This window comes from Meriones unguiculatus, chromosome 10 (assembly GCF_030254825.1).
Source record: "Meriones unguiculatus strain TT.TT164.6M chromosome 10, Bangor_MerUng_6.1, whole genome shotgun sequence".
Classification (NCBI taxonomy): domain Eukaryota; kingdom Metazoa; phylum Chordata; class Mammalia; order Rodentia; family Muridae; genus Meriones; species Meriones unguiculatus.
In genome coordinates, this window is record NC_083358.1 from 14,518,018 (window position 1) to 14,540,385 (window position 22,368).

Below are 22,368 nucleotides of genomic sequence, written 5' to 3' on the forward strand. Positions count from 1 at the left end.
TGTATTTCTTTATTCTTTGGTGAAAACGTTGTAACAGTAGTCCTTTTACTTTTGCTTTTTTTTTTTTTCTTGCTCTTTCTTTTTTCTTAATCTTTGACAAGGTCTATGTAGCCCAGGCTTGCCTTCTTCTTGCCACAGCCTTCAGTTCTATAATCACAAACACTCACCCCACATACATGGTTGTTGGGCCTTTATAACAACAGAGACTGAATCAAGCAGTGTGTCTCCTAGCAGAACAGTGAGAGAGAAAGCAGCCAGCTTCTTTGTGATGCTGTAAAGACACTGAAGAACAACTAGGATGTGTGATAATGGAATTTTAAAGATAACTTTAAAAATGTATCAGAATCCTATTTAATTTTAATTGATTATTGCTTTTGTTTCCAAAAATATGAACATAATTTTAGTAGGAAATGTACACAGAATAAAAAAATATTCTTTTTAAACCCTAGCTTGACTTATTTTTTCACCTCAGGCTCTAACGGGGTCCTGTCTCCCTCTTCTTATAAGTGCCTGTCACTTGGAACACACTGTCCGTCTTCCAGCTTCTTTGTCTTACATATCAAGGAATTTAAAACAGCCTGGAGTTTAAAGCTGACTGGAGTTTGAGAGGGGGGAAAAGTGCAGGAAGCTGGAGCTGCTTGGCAGATGCCAGCAAAAGGGACTGGATCAGAAAAAGAAAGGGGAAAAAAAACTGATGCTTTATGGAGCAGGGCTCAAGCAAGCAAAATAGGATGAGCAATGGCAGTCTGTCAGCTGCTGTGCAGAGTGTGGGGAGCAGGGTGGCAGGACGGACTGCCTGGAGTATCAAAGCAAGCAGCCTTAGGATGCTGGCTACTAGCCAAAAAGGAGAGATGAAGAGGCTCAGCAGGGAGCATCTATAAGTAACTGCACTGAGAGAGGAGCTCCCGGGATGGGTAGGTGCCTCAGGGAGGAGGAAGCAGTGCTCCCATCCCTGCTGCTTCTCAGCCTAGCTTTCTTTCGGTGTGTCATATTTCTTTCTACCTTCTTGTGTCAGGCTGTTCTCCTTATCAAAAAGGGGTTTGACCTTGCCTGGGCAAGAGCTTCATCAAAGAGTATCATCAAACACTGACCAAGCCCTGTGTGAAAGGTATTTCAAATCCTAAGGAGAGGCAGCTGTAATAATTGTGCCCTTTCCCTGGCACAAATTTTCACTTACAAAATGGTGGGTGACCAGAGACACAAGAGTTGGGATTCAAAGCTGATTGTGTATGAGCTGTTCATTCTCTTACAAGGGGCCATCTCTAATTTGCACTTAAGTGCAAATATTTATTTTTTTTATTTTAATTTTATTTTTATTAATTACAGTTTATTCACTTTGTATCCTAGCTGTAGCCCCTCCCCCAACCCCTCCCAATCCAACCCTTCCTCCCTCATCTCCTCTCATGCCCCTTCCCTAGTCCAATGATAGGGGAGGTCCTTCTCTCCTTCCATCTGACACTAGTCTATCAGGACTGGCTGCTTTATCTTCCTTTGTGGCCTAGTAAGGCTCCTCCCCCATCAGGGGGAGGTGATCAAAAAACAGGCCAATCAGTTCATGTCAGAGAACAGCCCCTGTTCCCATTACTAGGGAACCCACTTGGAGACTGAGCTGCCATGGGTTACTTCTGTGCAGGGGTTCTAAGTTACCGCCTTGTACGGCCCTTGGTTGGAGTATCAGTCTCACAAAAGACTCCTGTGCCCAGATTTTTTGGTTCTGTTACTCTCCTTGTGGAGCTCCTGTTCCCCCCAGGTCTTTCTATTTCCCCCTTCTTTCATAAGGTTCCCTGCACTCTGCCCAAAGTTTGGCTATGAATCTCAGCACATATTTTGATACCCTGCTGGGTAGTCAGAGGCCCTCTGTGATAGGTTCTTGTTCTGATCCCTGGTTTCTCCCTCTTCCGATGTCTGTCTCGTTTGCTTTTCAGAATAAAAATTGAGCATCTATACCACTCCTAGGCATATATCCAAAAGGCGCTCAAGTATACAACAAGGACATTTGCTCAGCCATGTTTGTAGCACCTTTATTTGCAATAGGCAGAAGCTGGAAACAACCCAGATAGGCTTCAGTTGAGGAATGGATACTGAAACTGTGGTACATTTACACAATGGAATACTACTCAGCAATTAAAAACAAGGAAATCATGAAATTTGCAAGCAAATGGTGGGATCTAGAAAAGATCATCCTGAGTGAGGTATCTCAGAAGCAGAAAGACACACATGGTATATACTCACTTATAAGTGGATATTAGACATATGATATAGGATAATCATACTAAAATCTGTACACCTAAGGAAACTATTCAAGAAGGAAGACCCTGGGTAAGATGCTCAATCTTCATTCAGAAAGGCAAATATTTCTTAATGTCAGTGCATTTTCCTCTTACCAGATGGAAGTCTACTATAGTTTGTGTCTTCAAGGGGATTTTTCCCTGATTAATTTTAATATCTTTATGTTATATTTTCAAGTCTGCACATACAGTGCACATTTGTGTACATGTGGGAGAAAGAATACAGAGGGTGCATATTTTTGTGTGGATGGGACTGATCCAGTGATATAGAGGCTAAGAAGAGGACTCTGAGTTGGGACTCTGCCTGTTTGGGTTTTGACTGGTGCCACCTATTCTGCCTATATCACCCTTGACAGTATACTGCTACCATTGCTGGGGTTGTGTTCTTGCTCTCCTCAGGTCCCTGGTCCTGTGGTCTCTAAAAAAAGAAGTCAGAGGTGACTGTACAGAGTATAGTATGTAATCGAAGACAGGCAGGGCTTATGATACTATCAAGTGGAAACTATGACAGTGGACCATGACCAAAGGGACTATTACTGAGAGGCAAGCTCTCAAGGGGTGAGAATGGACAATGGCCAGAAAGACCAGTGTGCTAGCCTATGTGTTTTGGTAGGCTTTATACTATTTCTAAAGTCACCAAACAGACAGATTTCCTGAGAGGTGTTTTCTTGTCCAGGTGATTGACAGATCCATTTAGATTAACTCCTAACGGAGAGGACAATAGTATGTCTTTGTTCCTTACCTGAAAGCCTGGCCTAGATGGTAATCTTAGGACCTTCTGTCAGTTCAGAATGTCATTTCTCTATCCAGGCCCAGAGACGCGACTTAGATATCATTCTTTTGGGCAGTGATCATGTAAGAGAACAGATTAAAAAGAACTTAAGAAAAAGAGAATAAAAATGAATTTATAATTCTTACCTGGCCAGGGGGAGATATGATCATGAAAGTGGTGGTTGTTTCCAGGAGAAAAGCTTATTCATTGCATTCCAGATATGCTGGCCCTTTGTGATGTCCCCAGATGTGGAAAACTCAACTGCATCATTTGTGGGAGTGGGAGGGGGACTGCACTCCTGTTCTCCCCTAAAGTGTGAATTTATAAAAAAAGCCGTGTGTACCAGGAGGAACTGGCCACCCCCTGAGGCATCCCAGCAGTGTTCGGCTCTCCTGTCTTTCTCCTTTTTGTCTCACCTGTAGCTGTTCTTTTACGCAGTGTCTTAAATATTAAGAAGGGGCACTGTGACAGCCCCTTTCTTTATCCTTTGTATAGGTCTTCACTTGCAAAATTAGTGTATTAACAGTGACACAGGAGGTAAGGCCAGAATTGATTTTTGAAAAAAAAGATAGAGTGTGCCTCTGCCTGAGGGATTTCTGATCTAAGACTATGTTGGGCGGGGGGAGAGAATCTCTGCCAGGCTCAGCTTTCTCCCACCCTTATCCCTCAAGGGATAAGCCCCTGAGACAATTCTCTTTTGGAAAAAGGAGGATTTTTTTATTTTATTTTACTTTTTGAAATAGGGAGCTTCACCTCATTCTCCTGAATTCTGACTTGAGTCAAACCATGTTCTCCTCTAATGTCTTACCCCCTGGTTTGTTTTGGTAGAGACCCAGGGTGGTAGGCTAGGACTTGGTAACAGTCAATGTCCTGGTGTTTCAGGTCTTGGCTTTGCACCATGTTTGCTGTGAAGAAGAGGTCCAGCCTCTATGATTTCAAGTCCGTTCATGTCAAAGCAGCGACCTAATCATCTAAAATACAAGAGAGATAGACATATATTTCCTAGAAAACAGAAAAAGAGCAAACTAGTAAGTTTAGAAAGGCATTGGATTTTCTGTGTGCGTGCCCTTTGACATAGCAATTCTACTTCCAGAAACTGATCCTACCGAAATAATTACACAGATGGACAAAGATATATCGTAAGGAAGGCAGAAACAGCATTACTTACAATCTTGAGGAATTGGAGACCACTAAATGTCTGGCAAAAAGGCAATTGGTTAAATGAATTATGATAGAGAAGGGCTGTGCTCTTGAGAAGAGGTATTTAATATGTCAAATGACTCCCATGCTCAGGGAATATATGTTCAAAGATCATAAACCCTAAAATCCAATGCTCTTAGTTTCAACCCCCTGCAAGCAACCCTATAAATACTCGTCCCACACGCAGAGGGCTGGTGTCTAACAAATGAGCCCGTAAAGCACAAGATTTCAAATTTAGATTCTTAAAAGTTTAATTGTAGTTTTCACTTCTTTGTGCATGTATGACTGTATATATGGTTTGTATGTATGTTTTATATGACTTTGCATGTGTGTGGATGCATGTATGTATGTGTGTGGTGTATGTGTGCCCATGCACACACAGGTAGGTCTGAGGCTGACATTAAATAGCTTTCTCGACCACTCTCCACTTTGTTTGTTGGGGTAGGGTTTGCAGATGAACGCAGAGCTCAGCAATTCTTGCTAACCTAGCTGGCCAGCCAGACTGCCCTGTCTCTGCCTCCCAGGTAGTGGGCTTACAGGCACTCATCTGCCATGTTTGGGGTTTACAGGGTTTCAGGAGACCTGAACTCCAGTATTCATACTTATGTAGCAAGTGTTCCATCTACTGAGCCACATCCCCAGCCCTCTTGTAGTTTTCTAAGGACAAAAATATACTAATTATTTGACTTCAAGAACTTGAAAAACAATGATTAAAGTAACCCAGGTACCTCAGTGGTAGAGCTTGTTTTTAGTGCATGAGAGGCCCCAGCTGGACATTCATCATAAAGCTTGCTTTGAAAGGAAAATGGAGAAGCCAACAGAAGTTACAAAGAACAAGTTATTCAGATGAAAGGCAAAGCTATGAAAGTTTGAAGTGCACACATACACACACACACACACACAAAAAAAAAATCTGATAGAATGTACAAATTGGTCGCAGAAAATTCTGATTCTCTGTTTTATTCTTGCTCTTTAAAGACAGGTTCTTTCTATTAGCCCAGAACTCGGATGGCCTGGATCTTTCTTCTCAGTCTTTCTAGTACAGGGATAAAAGGCACATCCCACCACTCCCAGAAACAAAGTCCCCCTGCATGGAAAGTCACATAAGTCTATTTCTAAATATCTTTTGTTGTAAAAAGGGTTTATTTTTGTTTGATGTGGATGAACATACGTCTTCTCCTGTCTCTGCGCATCACATGTCTACAGTGCCCAATGGGCCCAGAAGAGGGGGGGCGATAGATTCCCCAAAATTGGAGTGATGTAGAGGTGAGAGCTTCCCTGTGTGTGCTGGAGACCAAATCTGGGTTCTCTGCAGAATAGTAGGTGATTTTAGTCACAGAGCCATCTCTCCAGCTTCAATCTCAATGTCAAGCTGTTATAAGATGCAAGTGTGCTTTCAAGTTCTGGGAAGCAAAACAAAGGGAGTAGAATGATTGGTGATGGGATCCTTCCAGCTCTCCATTCTTCTACTTTCTGTTGAGTATGAGCCGAACTTCAACAGTCACTTGAATTACCTGGACCACAAGGATGGAAGGCAGCATTCGGGAGCAAGGTGTGAAGACCGAGTCTGTGGCTGCTGAGCGTGCCAGTGGGATGTCACATTTTGGGAGATCTCTTACATGAGATAAAAATTCTCTAAGACACAGCCACTTCATTCATTTTGTTGTAATATATTTTATAGTCCATGTAATATGATGTAAATAAAAATTTTGTTCATGACATGAAATAGCATCATCTTTGAAATGAACAATAACTAGTAAAACTGAATGACAGAGGGACAGAGGGAGGAACAAACAGAGAGAGAGAGAAAGAGAGAAAGAAAGAAGGCATTTAGATGCTGGTAATAAATTATGATCTTCAAATAGGGAAAAGCTTAACGATTTATATTTAAGGCATCTCACACAAACCAAGAATAATATATGTCCAAAGTCTTTGAGAAATGCTTAGTTTGTTATCGAAACATAAAATTCTCCATTTGGCCCAAAATAAAAGAAAATTCTAAATAGTCTGATAACCATATCCAAATAGGGTAGCAGGTTTGCATGGTTTTACTGCTGCTTTTAATCTAAATTCAAACATCATGTAAATCTTATGTTATTTAAATAATTCCAGTCCACAGGAACATATAATATGTCCTTAATTCACTGCCTAAAGTATCATGAAGATAGCACACGAGAGAAAATTAGATGGACTCCAATTACAGATGTAAAAGGAAGTATTTCAAAAATAAACTATTAGATGTCTGGTCCAGATATCCATTTTTTAAAATTATATGATATGGCAAATGAAATGCATTACAGCAACACAAGGACTTTAGAATCCGGGACTTTATCAACATATTTTATTATATCAACAATCCGAGGCATATCAATCACAGCCAAAAAAAACTATTCAAAAAACTGCAAAGCTATTGTGAATAACAGCAAGGGAGAAAAATAAGAAGGAGGAGACTACTGAGAAATAAATAGCAAATGCTAGTTTCAAAACCGGCAGATGATATTTTAAAGGGTAAAACATTAAAGCTGTTTCCTATTAAAACCTGTGATCAGATCCTGTCATTGTCCTTTTATGATCTTTGGAGCAGTAGCTAATGAAAAAGAAAAAAAAATTGTAACATTCATGAAGAACATTGGAGAAAAAGAACAGGCTGAATGTAATTGTAGCATTAAAAGCTATTTCAAAATTTCTCTAAGCAATGAGAATTCAGAAGATAAGTGTACAACGAACAAAAATGTAAAACTATTTTTTTATATTTGAAATCGATAACAGAAATTAGACAAATTTCACTCAGAACAGCATTGGGCATCTAAAATATTGGGCATACATATAATCTGAAACCAAGCTGTTGAAGCCTCAGTGGCCAGGGAAGCTCATGAAACAGCTAGCTTAAGGTATGAGTTAGATCAATTCTAAAAACAAGACAATGGGGGCAGAGGAAGGCTGAGAGATTTAGATTTAGGGAAGTTTGACCCAAAACCTGATCCTCCTGTGCACTGGTCTACTCAGACAGCTGACCACTAAAACTTAGGCTAGATATCCCTTCTAGAAAATTCCTGGCACCAAGCTTGATACGAAGGACACAACCAAAGTGACTTAAAATAATATCAGAAAAAGAAAAAAAAAAAGATCAGGATCCTAGATGAAGGACCGTAATTGACGGAGAAAATTAACTCAAGCTGAGCTCATAGTATAAAGGATCAATCCTCACCATCTTTGTGGATATTTATAAACTTGGGCATGTTCAAGACCAGCTAACACAGATTCATGTTGCTATTGAACAAGGTCAATTAAATTAAAGCTCAATAAAAAAAAATCAAAACTCTATTATTGCTGTGATTATATAAATTTACTTTGTAAAATACCCTTCAGGAGAGGACACTTTGTCAAGAAATAAATTCATGGTTGCACCATCCAAGTTGTGTTGTCAGAAAACTTTGAACCTGGGAATAACATAAGTCTCATGAGCACATCAGCATGTCTGTCCTCTCCTGGGGGTAGGTGGAGAGAGGTGGATAACAGATTGGAAAGAACATTTGCATGGTGGTTTGTGTCTTGGAAGGTGGGATGGTGGGTGATGAGAATAAAAATGGCAACAAAACTTTTGAGGTGTTTCCATATAAATACCTTGTCAAAGGTGTTCTAGGTCAAGCTCATACCAAGGACAGAGTCAAGGATGAGGAAAGATCTTAAACAGCCAAATCTCTCATGACGTCTGGTATTACTCAAGGTCAATGACAGATAAGGATTGGCAGAAGGAAAGGCAGAATAGGTTGATGAAAACTGGAGGTAGGAAAGGACCCAATCGCCATTTTACCAGTTTAGCCCAAGCTGTAGTATATACTTAAACAGAACCAAGAACTTTCCTTGGAGTCTCAGAGGGAGATTCCACAAGCCTGTTCTTGTGTGCTTGATGCTAAAGCCAGAGCCATGTTGTCAAAGCTGCCCAGTTTTGCTGTTTGCTGAGGCTGGGACATGAATACCTTGTTCAAATATATTTTCTCTGGCTTTCTAATTTTGATGGTTTCTTTCACTGAATAAACTTGGTGTCCTGGAACTCAACTGTAGACCAAGATGGCCTTGAACTCTAAAATCTGCCAGCCTCTACCTTCTGAGGACCAGGATTAAAAATGTGTGTGAAAATAACTGGGCCTATGCTTTTTAAAAATTCCTTTTCTTAAGTTGGAGTCTTTCTTAGCATATGGCTTTAATTTGTTTACACTTCTTGCTGCTCCTTTTCTCCTTCAACTGTACATTTTGTATTTTTTCTTGCTCAGCTTCCTTCTTGTCATTATAGATCTGCATAAGGCTGACCACCAACAGCCTCATAATACATTTGATTCTAAGTTGTTATGAAATAATCCTCTGCTAAAGGTGTTAATCCAAAATTCTTCAATTTAACCTCGGGAACATCTTTTGGATAAGGCAGAAAGCAGTCAGGTTCTTCACCAAAATATCACAAGAACAGTCTCTAGGCCACAAAATAAAATTCTCCTCTGAAACCTATTGATCTGGGGCCCCACGGTTCAAATCACCCAGAACACCACTGTCTTCCATGCTTCTGCTAGTATAGCCCACTAAGGCCCCACTTAAAGTGTTCAATAGCTTTTCTAATTTAAAGTCCCAAATCCACGTTCCTCCAAACAAAAGCACGGTCAGGACTATCACAGCAATACCCCAGTCCCTGGCACCAACTTCTATCTAGTTAGGATTTTATATTGCTGCGAGGAAACCCCATGACCACAGCAACTCCTATAAAGGAAAGTCTTTAATTGGGCTTTGCTTATAGCCTCAGAGGTTTAATCCATTATCATCATGGCAGGAAATGTGGCAGCATGCAGGTAGACATGGTGCTGGAGAGGAGCTTAGAGTTCTACAAAAAAACAGTGATAGGTATTCTCTGCTGACAAAAATAGCCAACTCAAGCTAAATTAAAGTATAAAGTCAGCTCAGACTTCATATAGGCTTCCTAGTAAGGGGAGCATGGACTGTCTCTGACATGGACTCAGGCTGGCTCTTTGATTGCCTCCCCCTTGAGTGGGGTGGGGAGCAGCCTTGCCAGGCCACAGAGAAAGAGGATGCAGCCAGTCCTGATGAGATCTGATGGGCTAGGGTCAGATAGTAGGGGAGAAGGGCCTCCCCTATCAGTGGGCCAGGGGAGGGGCATAGGGAGAGAAAAGAGAGGGAAGGTGGGATTGGGAGAAGATGAGGGAGGGGGTTACAGTCTGGATACAAAGTGAATATTGTAATAAATCATAAACCACTTAATAAATTAACTGCAAAGACAGGTTTATTGGGGGTAGCTCTTAGGCGGGTTCACTGATTCGAAGGAATGGGGTCAGGGAAGTCACCATGCAGACCAAGAGACAAAGAAGGTGTGTGGGGGAGAAAGAGCAAGTACACGCAGAGAGAGAGAAATGTGGAGAGAGAGAGAGACCAAAATGTCAGGATTATACAGGGAAGAGCTTCTGGGGGAGGAAAAGTCCAACCCCTGAGCTGGAAAGTCCAGGGCAGAGGGCGAGGTATGTTAGCCTCACCTTGTAACAGTTGTAACTGAGGATGCTGGGAGAACCTGGAGGTCAGGTCTGCTCCGATATGGGCAAATAAGCACCTCAGCCTCTTGTTCTAATTCTGAAACCCAACCAACAGGAAGAAAGGATGAGCCACTTGGCCTGGCTTGACCTTCTGAGACCTCAAAGCCCACCTCCTGTGACACACTTTCTCTAGCAAGGCCACACCTATTCCAACAAGGTCACACCTTCAGTAATGCCAGTTCCTGTGAGTCAGTGGGGACAGTTTTCATTCAAACCACCGCAATGACTTCAAGTTATTTTCTTTAGGTAAAATAGAACTCTGAAGCATGGGTTGAAGGACTGGAAGGGAGTCCCAGAGACCAGTAACTGAGCAGATACTGGCCAGGAAATCTTGGGAAGTAACGGGTCTAAGGTAGGCAAAGACCCTTTTTAACACAGTGGGAACAGAGGATAGAGAGGGGACTTGGATGTAGGATTGCCTGACCAAAGCACTAGCCATCTTTAAAAATAAATAAATAATATATATATAACCAAATAATATGTATTTTTGTATCCAAATAATTCTGCTCACTCAAAACTACTCAGATTAAAACATCTTTTGTAAAAAATTCCTGGTATCAAAATTCTATTTAGACCACTTCTGCATCTTATAGAGATTCACACCTGGGACAAGTGGCTGAGGTGCCCATTTAACATATCAAAATGGACCTGGCTCCTTGGTTCTCCCAGAGTCCTTTGGTCCCTATTTGAACTTTCCAGGCCAGGGGGTGGGTTTCCTCTCCCCCAGAGGCTCTTCACTATGGGATCCAGACATTTTGGCTCTCTCTCTCTTTCCTTTCTCCCTCTGTGTGCATTGAAATTGCCCAAGAGCTTTCCATAATAAACCTGCCTTTATACTTTAATTTGGCTTGAATTGGTTTATTTTGTTGGTGGAGAATACCTATCACATCTCATCTTTTGGTTTTCACCTTTTCAATTTTTTCAGTCTCCACTCTGATGTATTCTGCTCTGCCATATCCAATCTTATCCTGCTTTTCCCTCTCCTGCCTTCCTCATTACCCCTTCTCTATCCTTTACTACACTCATGACATCTTGCCATAACAATCAACTTGCTGATTTCCTCTCTGTATTCCCTACTAGACTGTAAATTTCTTCATGGACAGAGTCCTGCTCTGTTAGACCTTATATCTTCAGACCTGAGATTAGTGTTTGCAACTAGTAATAGGTAGGCAGAAGGTAGATGAGGTTTGGACAGACTGGCTGACAGAAGGAATGGAAACACGGAAGCTTTGCGTTATCAGCTGATGAGTGAATCGGTCTGGGGAAGAAATTATCAATTTCTGAATGATTAGAGAGGTCAATGAGAAAAGCATTTTATCGAATGTGTTGGAAAGACTTGAGTTTGCTTTTATTTTACTTGAAAAATGAGTTTATTTGATTTTGTCTGCATAAACTGTTGTTTTCTTCAGTTATGTTCAGGTTTAGGAGAACATTGTTTGGGATTGCTTTGGACAATTATTAGATATCAAATGATCAAGACAGTAGGAACACAGACTATGAGACTCAGTCTCAACTCACAGTGTCTGGAGATTCCAGGTCAGGACACTGTGATAGGCTGAGCCCAGGAGTTGGTAGGACACACTGGATTTGGGTCACAGCCTTGTGATGCCACAAGTAATAGATAAACCTCATCATAGAGTTATCTGTTGAAAGCACAGACCTTTTCAAGTGATGATAATGTTGGCATTTGTTTGCCAGAGCTGGTAGTGAGGGCGACATGTCAGAAGCTGAGTTCCCAGCACTAAGGAGCCCTCAGATAGTCTGTCTGAGTGCTGTCCTAGCCCCCACTTCAAACCCAAGAAAAGAACATGGGTATCAACTGTCTTACCAGCAGCTGTGTCTTACCAAATGATAAGAGCTAGGCTGGGGAGGCAGAGAAGGCAGGGTTTGAATCCCACCTCTGCCACTGAAATCAGTGCTTGCTTGATCCTGTTCTTTTCCTGCAGATCCCAGCTTTCTGTAAAACCCGTGGCTTCTGCCACTGCCTGTCCTTCTAGTTAACCTCACAGTGGCTTCTTGCTACTTAATCTAGGGAAAGCAGAGCACTTTCTGCTTACTCACCTACTGATATGCCAATTAAGGCTCAGGGTAATTCTTCTTTCTCCCACAGTGTCACTTCCTAAGACAACTAAAAGCAAGAGCTCAACCTACTTTCATAATGAAATCAAGCAGAAGAGAGGACCAACCTCTATCTCCTGATAGTTTAGGGCACAGGTCTTATTGTCCCTCACATCCACGCAGGCTCAGGGACCACTTGCTCAGTGTTCAGACTATCCTCTTCATGGCCATCTGGGCTCTATCGTGTCGTCTCTGGTTAGTCACTAAATTCCAGCCTTTTGTTTCAGCTTAGCTGTTGCCTGATGTGCTAATCACGGGCCAGACCCAGTGGAGCAAGTGAAAAGCATCACAAATCAATGTCAGCTGAGAAACAGGTCTGGGGAGAAGGATATTGTAAGCCTAATCAAGAATCTGGGCTTGCTGGCAGAGCTGTGGGGAAGCAGTGAAGGGACTCAGCCAGAGGAGTGATGCTCAAAATTACTGTGGCTGCTGGAAGCCAGGTGTGAATAACTTGCTGCATGTGATGGGCACATGGGAGCTGGCCAGTATAAGAGGTGTGGAGAGGAGAAACCTGGGAACGGTTCATTGTGTATAAGCCTTCAGTTCTCAAGGGTCTCACCTTCTGGAGCAGGGAGAAGACAACGAACAGGCAGCCACGTAGATGAGAAAGCTACCCTAAGAGTAATAAACATGGGGAGCAAATTAAAACAGAATAAAGCAAAGTGATGATGTGATGGTAACAGGAGCTTCTCCCTGAGAATGTGGCATCGATTCTGAGGTCTGAGTATCAGGGGACCTCAAGGGACAAAACTGCCAAGGTTCAGAGGCAGGAGGGAGTTCAGGGTGGTGGTATGTTGTTGGAGACATGGGTGGGTCTTGGAGGCATGGTGGGGTCAGGCAAAAGTGATTTGCTGTTTATTCTGATGGGCTCTTAGGAGATGATGACCTCTGAGTAGTATTTGATTCATGGCTGACCCTGAGTTATGAAGGGAGGGAGCCAAGCAAAGGCTTATGTCTCTAGTTGTAGCCTGGGCACCACAGCAAATGCTACGGCCCAGTCCTGAGATGTGGGTATCAGATATGCATGCTGTGGCTCACTGTGTGAATGATACACAGATAATGGGACTGGGTGACACAAGATAGTACAGAATTTGCCCCCGTCGACCTTGTAAATGAAAAGGCAGCGTTTGATACACAGAACCCATTTCATGGAATGGAAACATCCTTTGCACAAAGCCTGCAAGTGAAGTCCCTTTTGCTTCACTCACGCTCCATGTACCAGAGGATGCCCCACGGAAATCTGAAAGATAACAGCTTAGGAAAAGGCACAGAGATGCAGAGGTGGGCAGCACCAAGAGAAATGAACAAAGAGAAAAAAGCTATTTTATGATGTTAGGATTTTCTCAGGAAGATATAATCAAAGCTGATATGTGTCTCAGTTCATTCACTGAGATCTTAATGCTGGAGACTGTGCAAAGGGTAAGGTGTATATAGCACCATTCTTAAACTGGGAGGTTAAAAATAAATCCTAAAATAGTGTAAAAGACACAGTCCCAATATGTGCTGTAGTCAAAAACACGGGCTCGGGGTTTCTTCTGCCACTACTCCATCATCCAATATCTTCTCTACTGGATGACAAATAACTCTTGCTTAAAAACAAAAATTCAAATGATTTGGCTTAGAAATGAAGGTCTTCCCAAACGGGGCTTCAGTCTGTCATTCCTGGCATTGTGGTCCTTGAGTTCTGTGCTTTGAACAACCGTGGGATGTCAGTGTTCCGAGTACGCGATGAGGGATGATGGTGTAAGGAAGATGACTGAGTGCCTACAATGTTCCAGGACTCAGCAGGAAGGCCTGGAGAGACGGTTCCGTGATAAAGCATGCTTGCCGCTCTTGCAGAGGACCAGAGTTTGGTTTGCAGAAGGCACAATGGGTGGCTCACAACTGCTTGGAAAGTACTCACATCACACACACACACATAACACACACACACACACACACTTAAAAATAAATTCTTCAAAACTTTTCAATCGTTTTCTCAGTTTCTCATTAACAACTTACAACACAGACACATTATCTCCACTTCACAAAGTGGAAACAAACAAAGAACCATGGCTATTTCTTAAGCTACTCTGCCAGAAATGAACAAATTTGAACCAGGTGTTTCGGGATCCAGGGAAATGAACTGCAGCACCTTACCATACAATGGTCAGAGTTCAAGTGTGTGCTCATTAATCATAGTCTTGCCTTGACTTTTAGACATTTTTATATATTATTGCTGGAAACTGTGATTATAGTGATAACGTGATGTGGCAAAATTTATAGTCAAATGGTATAAAATTTTAATGGCATCAAACTCATGCTATTTAACAATGGCAGTTCTTTGTGACCTGGGCTAATGGCTTAAAACATACTTTTGTTTCCTGGTAGGTCCACTGGATTTAACAGGCCTTGCCTGATTTGTACAGTGGCTTAATAAGGAGAACAGTTCTGGCTAAACACCTGGTTTCAAGATGTTACAGTCCTTTAATTTTACCAGGGCACCTCACACAAAAGGTAGACCAGACAGACAAGACAGTCATTGGCTTTGAAGCTTCGTTTGTTTTGATTCTATGTGTATGTGTGAGTGCCTGCTTGTATATATGTGATACACCAGGTGTGTGCCTGGTTCCCTCCCTGACTAGAAGAGGGTGGTGGCTTCCCTGGAACTGGAGTTACAGTTGACCGTGGGCAACCTGAAGAAAATAGAGAAGGGGATTACGTTAGAGACTCCCAGGAGGAGACTTTTCGTGAAATGATCTTGATCATGACACTTTGTGAGGAGATCCAAAGGTAGAAGTGTCAAAGGCAACCTCGTTAGGGGTGTGTGGGTCTAGAGAAGAGAAGAGCCTCACTTTAGGGAGGAACGAGCCTGCCTAGTTAGGCCTTCTGGTTTGGAGTACTATGGGAACCTGTTTCTCTCCACAGTCTAAGAAAGTTTCTGCTGGCCAAGGACTACCAGGGACAATCTTTAGCACAACAAAATAGGCTTCCTGACTTTCTGCCAGGAAGGAGAAGAGCGAGCTGTGGAGGGTCCTTTCAGAAATGAGGGACAGACAGAGTTAATTATAAGACTTGTGCATGAGCACAAGTCCTAGGGCAGACTGTAGTCAGCTCTCTGAACCGCTGGCCGTGACATGTGTGATTTGTCGGGGAGGCGGAAGTCGCAGAGCTAGGCCAGGATATCTTTTGTCAGAGATCAGCAGCCCTCGAAGAGGAGGGAAATTATGTCATGCTGTGGCAGCAGAGTGACCTTTGAAGAAATGCTTTACCTGCGCACTTTGCAGCAGGCTTTATCTGCGTCTGTTATCACAATCTGGTTAATGGCAGGCCTGATATTTAGTGCCTCAGAGGAAAAGTGTAAAATGTCCCTGACATTTTTAAGAAATCAGGGCTACAATCAATAGTGTTTTTAGCCCCGTGTGCTGGAGCAGGGGCATAGACTCAGAGAATGGCTCCAGGCCAGCATCTGTCAAACTGCCTTTCGTCTATCCAGGTCAGTCTGGCCCTGGGTAGAACCAGAGGCTGAAATGAATAGGCCTATTATGCTGAACTCCGCTGAATTTAAATATGCATTTTTATTGAACATTAACAAAAATCACCAAAAGTATTATCTAAGGCAAGATAACGCAACAAGCTTATTCAAGTGAGAATTTAACCAACCTCTTAAAATTAAAAAAAAAAACACATTAATTTATCTTTGTTAATTGTATACATTCATATACACATTTAAGACCCCCCCTGTTGCACCTCCCTCCTCCAGATTACTCTTTCTTATTCTCCTATCACTTCTAAAATTTTTTTTTATTGGGATAGATAGAGTCTTACTTGCTTTTAATCCTAGGCCGGCCTAGAACTTGCTGTGTTGCCCAACCTGGTCTAAATTCCTGGTAATCCTCCTTCCTCAGCCTACTAAGTGCTGGAGTTATAGGCATTTTCCAGGATTCCAAGTTCAACCTACTTAAAATATCTATTATTATTAATTGTGTGTGTGTGTGTGTGTGTGTGTGTAGGCGTGCACACTCAGCGTGTGTATACATGCCATGGTGCATGTATGGAGGTTGGTTCTCTCTTTCTGCCTTGTTGAGGTAGGATCTTTCCAGTCTCTACCTTGATGTGTACTCCAGACTAGTTATCTTGTGATGTTCTGAGTGATTCTCCCATCTTTCCATAAACATGCTCAGATTACAGATGAGTTTCGAGGGTGTGCATTTTTATCCATCTAGGTTTGGGATGGAAATCAGGTTGTCAGTCTTGCACATTAAAAGGCTTTACCTGCCAAACCATCTCTGCTGCCTTCAGTCTGCTTTTGTAGTCACTCATGTACCCTGTGCTCGTAATTCAGATAAGTGCCGATTTGTGGTTACAGATGTCTTGAAGAGCCTTACAGGACATGTACCAAAACGGCCTGCTGTTTTCTGAGGCAGAGGCAGAATTCTCCACCCCCTTGTATACTTCTTATGTCATACGAGACACTAGGGAGACAAAGAAAATATGACAGGCACATATGTGGCCAATGGGCAGCTTGGTCTTCATGAGGATCACCTGGTGCGTGCAGGAGGGGCGGGTTGTTTCCAACATGGACTCTGTTGCCTGCGTTTGTGTCACTTCCTCACGACAGGGCTGCCTTGTCTGGCCTCAGTGTCTGAGGATATGCTCAGTCCTGCTGTGACTTGATATGCTGGGGAGGATGGATACAGGGGGGGCAGAGAGAAAAGGGGCTCCCCTTCTTTGGGGCTAAAGGGAGAGGAGAAGAGAGAAGGAGGGGAGGGGAGTTGGGAGGAGAGGAGGGAGGGGGAACCCTTGGGATGTAAAGAAAATAAACTGAAATAAAATAAAAATTAAAAAATAATGATGATGGCACATTGTTTTTCATTTTATAGAGTTATAAACCAAGCTTCAGAAAACTTAGGGAAATTAACCTAAAACATATTTTGGGTAATTGACTAGTCTGGCATGTCCATTTGTGTAGTGTATGTCTGCTCATAGTTTCACTACAAAAAAAAAAAAAAAAAAACAACAACAAAAAAAACCTTTGTTGGAAGGAAACCTAGAGTCGGGGAAGATCTAAGCATCTCTTAAAGGGCTTCTTGGGTCCTTTCCCCTTGTACAGTCCGCTTTAAAGTCTGTTCTGCTTCACCCCAGACCCATTGTCCCTTTTTAATCCACATTGACTCAGAAGCCTTCCATGGACTGGTGTGCTTGAATGACACCCTTCTTTTGTGCTGCATGAAAGAAGGCAACCTTAGCTTTCTCTGGGTTCAGAGGGAAAATTAGTCTTCAGTAGGGAGCAAGAAATTGGCCAAGCTGATATACGGCGTTTGGGAGAGTGGCCTATATATTTTCTTGGCTCTGGCTTCTTTTCTTCTACTTATAAAATGAGGGTTAGTGAAAGTCACCCCCCAGTGAGGAGCTTCCACACTCGAGATTGATAAAAACCCAGCGGAGGTGGCATAGATATTTCAGAGAACTGTACTGTGGAGCAACCCTGCAGTTTTCAATTAGGTTCCTGGGAACATGGCTGTCAGTGCAGGGGGAAAAACACCCTGCAGAATGTCCCTCGAGGTGGCTGGGCAGGGTGATAGTGGTCCATCAGGGAATTATTATGGGAAGAAATGCTACCTCTTCTTTTCTTTCCCTAATAAGAGGTCTGAGCGGAGGGAATTAGAAGCAGACTCAGAGTACTTCCCTGGAAGACCTCTGGCCAGGAAAAGGACAGCCTTCGTGTGTGCCCATGTTGGGAAGGAGAGCAAGAGCGCCAGGGGCTGGAAGGCTTCTTTGTTATGTTTTTATTCTGTTTTGGTTTCCAGGTAATACGTAGTCAGGGAATACAATACAGGACAAAAATATTTGACTGATTTTTTGTTTGGTTGGTTAAGGTGTGGTCTTTCATCTCCTTTCCCTCTAGCACTTATAGGTGGTGACAGGGGTGGGAGCTGTCGTAATAGACTCCCACTTTGTGTGTGTGTGTGTGTGTGTGTGTGTGTGTGTATCCTTAGCTGATAAAGTTACAGAAATCTGGGGCAGTGACTATTTTCCCTAATTGATCTAGAATGGAAGGCGTCGTTTATAACTGCTTCCAAGGAAAGCTGATCCTCTTCGGACATGGATGACACAATGTGAGCCGTTGATGAAGATTATTTTTCAATTTTCTTCAATCATTGGAGAAGATGCTATCAGGCATGCATGCGTGGAATCATAGCAGCCTGCAATCTCGCATCTCTTAGGGAGTTCCATATGCCTACATTTAAGCTAATTAGAATCTACGCCCAGCTGTTGCGTTGCATTGTATCTGCAAGAAAAATAATCTATCAAAACAGCCCCACGTTCTTTAAAAAACAGCTAACTGCTTCTTTTTCTCAATATCTTGGGGCAGATTTTAAATTTTCAGTAAAGCCTGTGCTTGCTTTGCTTAACATGAAATTGGAATATAGTTATGTCTGTAAGAACTAGTCAGAATTTGAGTTCTTTTATCAAACCTATTAGAGGAGAGAGAAAGAGAGGGAAGGAGGGAGAGAGAGAATATGTCTATGCCAGGGTTTTAGGTTAAACACTGGCAGCTCTTGGTTCATCCTTATGTAAATATTATACTCTGACAAATGCAAACAAGTTTCTAGATTTCACCTCAAAAGCACTGCTGAGGGCTTCGGTGTGCCCCCATCTTCTGGCATCACTTTGTCGCTCAGGTGTAAGAGGCTTGGTACAAATGTTTTGCAAACATCATTTAATGTGAAAAGTGACATGAGAACTCAGGTTCTTTGAGAATTTAGGTTAAAATTGGGAGACTCTTCTGCCTTTTGTTGTACTGATCACGCTTGAGGTAAAGTACATAACACGCTAGCAGGTCTCTTTTAGGAAAAGTCTACTATCCGGCCTGGAGAGATGGCTCAGAATCATGTAGCAAAGAACTTGAGTTCTGCTCCCAGCACCTACATGAAGAGGCTCATGATTGCCAGTAGCTCCAGCTCGAGGCAGATCTGAGCTTTCATGAGCACTTATACTCTGGTTTTCATGAGCGCTTATACTCTTTCACATACACAAACCCCCACACAAAAGCACACACACACACACACACTTGAAAAAAGATCTTAAAATAAAACCCACACCAGTCTACTATCAAAATGCAACAGACTGCGGTGAACAAAACTTTCATCTTCTTGCTTTGGTTTTAAAAGTATGTTATTATAAATGTGCTTATTGTTCTTTCTTGAATATTCTATTGGTGTATTGAACAGTAACTGATTTGGGTGTTGATTATATTGCCTGCAATTTTATTGAATTCACTTTTACTGTTTGTTATGTGGGAAATCTGTAGTTTTACACATATACTTTCTTTTGCAAACACAGGCATGAACACCTCTTCTGGCCTGGGCACCTCTCATGTCCTTATTCTTCTGATTGCCCTGGTAAGGACTGCTAGTGCAGTGGTTCTCAACCTGTGGGAGTGATTGCCCTTTTGAGTGTTGAATGACCCTTTCACAGGAATCGCCTAAGACTGTCAGAAAGCACAGATATTTACATTATGATTCGTATCAGCAGAAAAATTGCAGTATCAAGTAGCAACAAAAAATAAGTTTCTGGTTGGGGGTCACCACAACATGAGTAGCTGTATTGAAGGGTAGCAGTGTTAGGCTGGTTGAGAGCCTCTGCTCTGGTGCTAGGCTACATGCAGATGCTAAGAATGGGAGTTCTTGTCTTAGTCGCAGATTTTATCACTGTGCATGATGATGGCTGCCGGCTTTTCACGGAGAACCTTTATGATAGTCAGATAACTTCTTCCGGTTCTAGCTTTTTACATCCTGACCAACCCTGCAGTTTCCCCTTCCCCCTCTCTTCCGGGCCCCCTTTCTCCCCTGACCCTATCCAATCCTTCTCTGTTTCTTTTAGAAAAGGGCAGGCCTCCCAAGGATATCAACCAAACGTGGCGGATCTAGTTGCAGTAAGACTAGGCACCTCCCCTCGTGTTATGGCTGGACAAGGCAACCCAGTATGAGGAAAGGGGTCCTAAAAGCAGGCAAGAGGCAGAGCCAGCCCCTGTTCCCACTGTTAGGGGTCTCACAAGAAGACCAAGCAATACAACCATAATGTATATGGAGAAGGCCTACATTACTCTCAGGCAGGCTCCCTGGTTGCTGATTCAGTCTCTGTGAGCATCTAGGAGCTCAGGTAGTTGATTCTGTGGGTCTTCTTGTGGTGTCCTTGACCCTACTGACTCCTATAATCCTTCCTCTCCCTCTTCTGTGGGCTCTTCTGAGCTCTGCTTAATGTTTGGCTGTTGCTGAAAATAAATGGTGTTTAGCTAAATATCCTTATTATTTGCCCTATAATTATTATGGCATTATTATTTAACCTGCTAACACAATCAAATAAAAACACAGACTCCTGTTAGATTTCATAATTGCCTTACTTACCTTGGGCTGGGCAGATATTCCACCTACGCTATCTCCTATCTTCCAGCCCATGTATTCTGCCTTAACCAGTCCTAACTGGTCCACCTCCCATCCATAATTCCATGAATACTTGTTTATTCTTCATCTGGGTTGCTTCCTCCATCTCTGCCATTCTTGGAGTCCTTCCTTCTGGCCCAAACGGTCCTCTCTCCCCCTAACCCCTACTGGCTTCCTCCTTCCTCCTCTCCTCTTGTCTGTCTCTTCCCAAGATTCTTTCTGTCTTCCTTGCCCTTAGCTCCACCTACCTCACCTTGGCCTTGCCCAGGTCGGCTTTTTATTGGCCAAACAGGATTAATTTCTTAGGCAAGGTTTACACAAGGACAGGCATTCCTGAGCATGTGCTTGTCCAGGCAGAAGGACTAGATTCTGGAGGCCAGTAATTAGTATTAAAACACATAGCACCAGACGAACCCCCAACATTTGGCTGTGAGTCTCTTTAACTGCCCCCATCAGTTGCTGGATCAAGCCTCTCTGACAACAATTGGGCAAGGCACCAATCTATGAATATAGCAGAATATCATTAGAAATCATTTCATTGAAAATATATATATTGACAGTGGTGTTTGGTTCTATCCTAGGTCTCTAGGCTATCCAGACTCTGGGTCCTGGCCCTCCAGGCAATATCTGGGGTGGGCTCCTTCTCATGGAGTGGGTCTGATGCTGGATGAGTCAGTGGTTGGCCACTCCCACAAATTCTGTGCCACCTTTACCCCAGCATATCCTGTAGGCAGGACAAACTGTAGATCAAATGTTTTGCAGATGGTTTGGTGTTCCAATCCCTCCACTGGAAGTCTTGCCTAGTTAGAGAAGATGGCTGCTAGGTTAGCCTCCACATCCCCTACTGCTAAAAGTCTCAGCTAGGATCATCCTTGTAGATTCCTGGGAGTTTCCATTGCACTAGGTTTGTAGCTCTTCCCCAAGATGCCCCCTTCCAGTTCCAGCTGTCCCTCCCAATACTCTCTCTCTCCATCCTTCCCTCAACCTGATTCCCCTGGTTCCCATTTCTACCTGTGCTCCCAACTCCACCAAAAATGTTTCTAGCTTTGGATTTTACTTCTTAGAATCTACAGAAGGTCCAACAGATGAATGCACACATGGTAGTGGAGGTATTCACTGTAGCTCAGAGCTGTAGCCATCCAAACACTTCGTTGGTTGTTGAATGGACAAAATTCATAGAATGAAATGCTGCTCCACAGTCAAAAGGTAAACCATTTTCAGATGTATGCAGCAGATGTTTAAATCATTATGCTAAAGTGCAAGTAGTCAGACTCACAAGAGCACATGTTTCCTGATTTCGTAAAAACCTCATTTCTACAATAGGCTATAGAGACACGGCAGTGGTTTCCTAGGATGAGTATCAAAATGAGGATTGGAATATTATGAGGCAAAAGAAACATGTTATAATTGTATGACTTTTCTAAATCTCAACACAATGGGCACTGAAAATAGATACAGAGCACAGGAAAGTTACCTCATTAAAATTTTGGATAAATGAACCAGTGACATGACTCAGCAGATGAAGGTACTTGTAGCCAAGCCTGATGGCTTGAGCTTAACCTCCAGGACACACACAATTGGAGAAAGAACTGACTCCTACAATCTCCATCCCAAACAAACAAATGTGATAAACTTAATAAAAAAAAAAATCTTGGTTAGCTGTGAATTATGTGACATAGACTGTCACAGACAATTACCTTCAGAGAACAACTGTCATCCTCTAGATCAAAGTTTCTTACTTTATATTACTCCTGGTAACTGTCTTGTTATAATTATACACAAAGAAATTACATGTTTCTAAATCAATATCTAGAATATGTATTTTATTATATTTAAACTTTTATTTATTGATTTATGATTATCATTATTTGTGTGTGTGCGCACGCTTCCGCATGTCAGAGTATGTATGTAGAGGTCAGAAGACAACTTTGGGGGTCATTTTTCTCCTTCCACTGAGGGATCGGGGGATTGAA

The 22,368-nt window shown here is 42.5% G+C and overlaps 1 pseudogene; it reads left to right on the forward strand.

Moving 5' to 3' along the window:
- Positions 1 to 3,198: 3,198 nt before the first annotated feature.
- Positions 3,199 to 3,371, forward strand: LOC132646101 (U1 spliceosomal RNA; annotated as a pseudogene).
- Positions 3,372 to 22,368: the final 18,997 nt, after the last annotated feature.